This window comes from Scaptodrosophila lebanonensis, unplaced genomic scaffold (assembly GCF_003285725.1).
Source record: "Scaptodrosophila lebanonensis strain 11010-0011.00,11010-0021.00 unplaced genomic scaffold, SlebRS2 tig00001419-arrow-arrow-pilon, whole genome shotgun sequence".
NCBI classification, from domain to species: Eukaryota; Metazoa; Arthropoda; class Insecta; order Diptera; family Drosophilidae; genus Scaptodrosophila; species Scaptodrosophila lebanonensis.
The window spans coordinates 853,383-860,616 of NW_022060745.1; the positions used below are offsets into that span (position 1 = coordinate 853,383).

The window sequence follows — 7,234 nt, forward strand, 5'->3', positions numbered from 1 at the left end:
CTGTCTGTCTGTCTGTCCGTCTGTCCGTCCGTATGAACACCTGGATCTCAGAGACTATAAGAGATAGAGACACCAAATTTTGCACAAAGATGCCTTATTGCCTTTGATTCCCCCTGTCTGTATGAGCGCAAGGATCTCAGTAAGTACAAGAGCTAGGATAACCAAAATTGGTATCAATGTTCCTATAAGCCCTAGGCAGATCGAGTTTGTTTATTTTTTCTGATACAACCCCCACTCCCCCGCAATTCATGTTTTTTTCATAACTCCCGTAATTCTCGGAATTTTGAAATCAATTTTGGTAGGTACATCCAGTTAGTACTAATGTGTCCGTGTGCCATCATCATGATAGGTCAATTCTGAAGAAAGTTATAGCCATAAGTAAAATCGCTGCTCATGCGCTGCTTGCAGTTCTGTCGGCAGCGCTGCCCGCAGCTGTTGTTGTTGTTCCTGCTTTGGTTCAACTTTGTGCTGCATACATACACGCATATAAACACGCATAGGTACGTGATGTAAATGTATGCTGTTAAAACTGAACATAAACATGTATTCTAATTTAATTTAATTAATTCATTCATTCATTCATTTTTTTTTTAAATTTTATTTTATTTTTTTTTTTTTTTAATTTTTCTTTTTTGTGTAGAGTACAGGCTACAGGGCTTGCTCGACTGTAGTGTTCTATCTTGTTTTATTTTCTATAATTATTGTAAACATATGTACAGAGCATTTCAAAGTCGGGACACCCGACTTTAGCTTTTTTACTTGTTTATAATATTTATTTGTATTTTAGATTATAAATTTGTTCATCTTTCAAGCAGGCCCCGAAGTAAAATTCACGTATAAAGTAAATTGTTGTATGTATGTATTCAAAACAATGAAAAGTTTTGCAAACGCCCAAAACAACAAAAACCAATTCCAAAAAATAAAATAAACTCGTTCTTTCTCGGACCTAGGAGAATCTGGATACCAACTTTGGTTATTCTAGCTTTTATAGTTTCTGAGATCCTTGCGTTCATCCAGACGGACAGACGGACGGACGGACATGTCTAGATCGATTTCTCTCGTCATGCTGATTCAGAATATATATACTTTATGGGGTCGGAGATGCTTCCTTCTGCATGTTACATGGTTAGGTTAGGTTGAAATGGCGGGGGTGATGATAATCACCCCCCACTTAGGCCTAGGAGGCCCATTGTGATACCATGTAATCCCTAGTTTTGTTGGTGAGCCTTCAGCCACCCTGTGGTGTTCAAAAAATTTTCTAAGTCCACGAGCTCCACATCTTTTAATTCCGAGAGGTCGCTTAAGAAAGGTTTCCCTAAAGTGCATAGCCTGCGCCTGCTCAGTGCCGGGCAGTGGCAGAGGAGGTGCTCCACACTTTCCTCCTCCTCCTCGTCTCTGCAGCTTCTGCAGAAGTCGTTGAACGGAATGTTCAGTCTTGATGCATGTCTGCCAATCGGACAGTGGCCCGTGAGGGCCCCCACCACCATGGAGATATCTGTCCTTCTTAGCCTTACGAGCTTTAACGTCCTTTTTGTATCAAGGGATGGCCAGGTAAGCCTGGCACAAACGCATGTGTTTGTGCTCTCCCAGCGCTGCTGTGCCATGAAAAGCGCATGATTGCGTGTCATGAGCCGAAAGGTTGCTAACGGCATTCCCATGCCTTCCCTGTCGGTAAGAATGCTTGCGTTTGTTCCCTCCCTTGTCAGCTCGTCTGCAATGCAGTTTCCCTCAATATTCTGGTGTCCTGGCACTATTATTCATAATATAAATAATTCTCAAGATATTCGTTAAGAATTCATATGCCTTTAACTTCTGCGTGTTTTAATGTTTCTAATTTAGCTTTATGTGGTATGCCCTTTTTAGCTGGGTTTTACTCAAAGGATATAATTTTAGAGATTGTTATAATTAATAATATTAATTTATTTTCATTTTTTTTAAATTTTTTTTCTACTGGGTTAACAGTGTGTTATTCTTTTCGGTTAGTATTTTATACAATAAGAGGAGATTTAAATTGCGGTAGATTAAATATGTTAAATGATGAAGGTTGAGTTATATTACGAGGAATATTAGGATTATTATTTATAAGAATTATTGGAGGAAGAATATTAAATTGATTAATTTTTCCTTCCCCTTATATAATTTGTTTACCGGTTTGTATAAATTTATTAACTTTATTTGTTTGTATTGTTGGGGGGGCGTTAGGATATTTAATTTCTGTAAGAAATTTATATACATTAAATAAATCCTTTTTAAACTATAAAATTTCATTTTTTTAGGTTCAATATAATTTATGCCCTATATTTCTACTTATGGGTTAATTTTTTACCCATTAAATTATGGTCAAGTTATTATTAAAAGTTTTGACCAAGGTTGATCGGAATATTTTGGGGGTCAGCATATTTATCAAAAATTAGTAAAAATATTCTCAAGTTTTGTTTAATAAACAAAATAATAGTTTAAAAATTTATCTATTATTATTTGTTTTTTGAATTTTAATTTTATTTAATTTTTATATTTTTTTATATCTAAATAGCTTATACATAGAGTATGACATTGAAGATGTTATGGAGATTAATTAATCTTTGGATATAGATAATTATTATTAGTAATTTATAAAAATCAAGAATTTTATTTTTACATTGAAAATGTAAAGTTTTATTTTAAACTATATAAATAGAAGTATAAATGGAATTTAACCATTAAAAGATAAAAGTTAGCAGCTTTTTCTTGATCAACATACTTCTTTAATTGGAGTTTAGTACTCAATTTTATCATTAACAGTGATAGACCTCTATTTTGGTTTCAATTAAAATAAGAATAAGGGTAAAATTACCTAAGATTAGGTCGAAACTAATTGCAATAAATCGCTTCATATTCTTAGACGTGCATAAGGTAGATTGAATAATCAATACTTTTTGAATGCAAATCAAATGTCATAATTGACTACAACCCCTTAAGTTGATCAGTTTAATATCCCTTGATTTCATTCATGATAAAGTCCTACTAATAAAATTAAAATAAAAATTAAAGAAGTAATTGATCAGATTATTCAATTAGAATATTTTATAATTATGATTATAGGTAAGATTAGAGCAATTTCTACATCAAAAATTAAAAAAATAATTGTAATTAAAAAAAATCGTAAAGAAAAGGGTAGCCGGGAAGAAGATTTAGGGTCAAATCCACATTCGAATGGTGATCTTTTTTCACGGTCAACTAAAGATTTTTTTGATAAAATAGATGCTAAAATTATTACAATTGAAGAAATAATAACAAGAAAGGAATGCTAAAGTCGAGCAGGCTCAACTCTTAAATACCCTGTACCACCCCACAAAAAAGTAATTTAATTAATTAATTAAATTAATTAACTAAATTAATTTAATTAATTAACTAAATATTAACTAATTAAATATAAAATATTCCATGCATGCATACATACATTTACATTTACATCAGAATCGTGCCTTATGCGTGTTTGTGTACTTGTACATATGTATGTATGTGTGCATTGGGCCTGGTTATATGGCTATAACTTTCTTTCCGATCATTCTATCATAATGAGACTTGGTATACGGATATATAATTACTAACCTAATGTGACTACCAAAATTCCAAGAATTACGGGAGTTATAGAAAATCTTGAATAGGGGGGGAGTGGGGGGGTGGATCAGAAAAAATAAACAAACTCGTCCTTTCTCGGTCTCAGGAGAATCTGTATACCAAGTTTGGTTATTCTAGCTCCTCTTTCTACACCTTACTTTTTCTAATTAGTTCTCAAGTAGAATTAATTCTTCTCTTCTACTTGCTATTTGTTTAGTTTGTTAGGTCTATAATGTCTCTGACCACATTTGGCTGTGAATCGGGGCATAGCTGGCCAACTGGCAAATAAAATTCCCCCAACGTGTCGGAGGCATTAATAGACGTCATTGTATAGCTCTCCCTTAGGCTTTCTTATCTTTTAAGTTTAACTTATAATGTAATACTATAAATATTTTTATTTTACTTTCTAATATTACCAATTATTTATTGACAGTAAATTTGTTGATTTTTATAAATAAAAAAAAAAATAAAAATAAAAAAATAAAAAAAATACTTTCGGAGATTCTTGCGTTCATACAGACAGACAGACAGACAGACAGACGGACAGACGGACATGGCTATATCGACTCGGCTTGTCATGCTGATCAATAATATATATACTTTGTGGGGTCTACCAAGCCTCCTTCTGTGTGTTCCATGTGCACTCGCACAAAACTAATATACCCTTGTACCCTTTGGGTACAGGGTATAAAAATAATAAGTGATATAGTAATAATTAAAAAAATTATCTATACTATTAATTAATAGACCTTATGATTGGAAGTCAAATATACTTTTATACTATATAGATATGTTAATAAATATTTACCCTCCTCATCAATAAATTGAAATATATAAAAATAATCAAACAATATCAACAAAGTGTCAATATCAGGCGGCAGCTTCAAATCCAAAATGGTGATTTTTTGAAAAATGATTATTTAAATGGCGGATTAAACAAATTAATAAAAATGTAGTACCGATTAATACGTGGAGCCCATGAAACCCTGTAGCTATATAAAATGTAGACCCATAAACAGAGTCAGCGATAGTAAACGGAGCTTCAATATATTCATAAGCTTGTAAAATTGTAAAATAAATTCCTAAAATTACAGTGAAAAATAAGCCTTGAGTAGCTTGTGAGTGGTTATTTTCCATTAATCTATGATGAGCTCAAGTTACAGTAACTCCTGAAGCCAATAAAATTGCTGTATTTAATAAAGGAATTTGAAAGGGGTTAAATGCTGTAATTCCAGCTGGGGGTCATGATGCTCCTAATTCAATAGCTGGTGATAGACTTCTATGAAAAAATGCTCAAAAAAAACTCACAAAAAATAAAACTTCTGATAAAATAAATAAAATTATTCCTCATCGTAGACCAATTGTTACTGCGTAGGTATGAAGTCCTTGAAACGTTCCTTCTCGTGATACATCTCGTCATCATTGATAAACAGTTAAGATTGTAATAATATTCCCTAGTAAAAATAAAGAAGAATCATATTGATGAAATCATTTTACTATACCTGAAACTGTTGTTATAGCCCCGATTGCTCCTGTTAAAGGTCATGGGCTATAATCAACTAAATGAAAGGGGTGATTTGAATGTGTAGACATTATGTGGCTGTAAATTAATTAACTTCTCTAGAATAAAGGGTTCTGAGTACAGCGAATACATATGATTGAATTATAGCAACAGCTGATTCAAGAACTAATAAAGCAATTTGTGCGATTAGTAAAAATGTTACTAATAAATATGATAAAGAAGGCCCTGTATTTCCCAATAGTGTTAATAATAAATGTCCGGCAATTATATTTGCTGTTAATCGAACAGCTAATGTTCCTGGACGGATTACATTTCTAATATTTTCAATACATACTATAAACGGTATTAAAATAGCGGGAGTTCCTTGAGGGACTAAATGGGCAAATATGTGTTGTGTATGATTAATTCAACCATATAACATAAAACATAATCATAGTGGTAAAGCAAGAGTTAATGTAAGTGTTAAATGTCTTGTTCTTGTAAAAATGTAAGGAAATAGTCCTATAAAATTATTAATTAAAATTAATGAGAATAAAGAAATAAAAATAAATGTAGACCCATTATGTCCTGAGGGGCCTAATAAAGTTTTAAATTCTTTGTGTAATGTTAAAAGAATTGAATTTCAAAAAATATTATTTTGGGAAGGTATAAGTCAATAAATTGATGGAATTATTAATAATCCTAAAAATGTTCTTAATCAATTTAGTGATAAATTAAAACATGCTGATGGGTCAAATACAGAAAATAAATTAGTTATCATTTTCAATTTATTGAATTTAAATTAATATTTTTTAATTCATTTGATTTAGGTGAGGTTGGTATATATAATAATTAATTGAACAAAATAAAATAAATACAATAGAAAAAATTAAAAATAATAATAATCAGCTAATTGGGGCTATTTGTGGGATTAAAAAATATTAAGAATGTTTAATAATTTTAGTTTGACATACTAATGTTATATTTTAACTAATTTTTTTCATTAGAAGTAAGTGCTAATTTACTATAAGATGGTTTAAGAGACCAGTACTTGCTTTCAGTCATCTAATGAAGAGTTTAAATTCTTAGAAATTCATTTAATAAAATAATTTACAGGTACTCTTTCAATTACAATTGGTATAAAACTATGATTTGCTCCACAAATTTCTGAACATTGTCCATAAAATAGTCCTGGGCGGTTTATAAAAAAGTTAGTTTGATTTAATCTTCCTGGGGTCCCGTCAACCTTTACCCCAAGAGTTGGGATTGTTCAAGAGTGAATAACATCTGCGGCTGTCACTAAAATTCGGATTTGTGAATTTATAGGAAGAACAATGCGATTATCGACATCTAATAAACGAAATCCATCATTTGATAATTCATTTGTTGGGATTATATAAGAATCAAATTCGATATTGTTAAAGTCTGAATATTCATAGCTTCAATATCATTGATGTCCAATTGATTTTAAAGTAACCGAAGGTTCATTAATTTCGTCAAGTAAATACAATAGTCGAAGAGATGGGAAAGCAATAAATAATAAAATAATAGCGGGGAGAATTGTTCAAATTATTTCAATTAATTGTCCATGTAAAAGAAATCGGTTAATATATTTATTAAAAAATAATATAAATATTAAATACCCAACTAGTACAGTAATTATTACTAAAATTAATAAAGCATGATCGTGAAAAAAAATTAATTGTTGTATTAAAGGAGAAGAACTATCTTGAAGATTCATTCAATAGATGAATTTAATTGAATTGGGTAAATTACTTGTCGTTGTGAAACTAATCTTTCTCAAATAATATAAAAAAAAATAAAATACCTAATAAAGAAATTGAAGATCCAATGGTTGAAATAACATTTCATGTAGTATAAGCATCTGGATAATCAGAATATCGTCGAGGTATTCCAGCCAGTCCTAAGAAATGTTGGGGGAAAAATGTTAAATTTACTCCAATAAATATAATAATAAATTGACTTTTCAATCATTTTGAGTTTAATGTTAATCCTGTAAATAAGGGGTATCAGTGGATAAACCCTGCTATAATAGCAAATACTGCTCCTATTGATAAAACATAATGAAAATGGGCTACTACAGGGGCCAGGGTGGTACTGGCCTGCTGGGCC

At 31.1% G+C, this 7,234-nt stretch overlaps 1 pseudogene; it reads left to right on the plus strand.

The window, feature by feature from the left end:
• The first annotated feature begins 1,564 nt into the window (after positions 1–1,564).
• LOC115633436 lies at positions 1,565–2,579 on the plus strand (annotated as a pseudogene).
• The last annotated feature ends 4,655 nt before the right edge of the window (positions 2,580–7,234 follow it).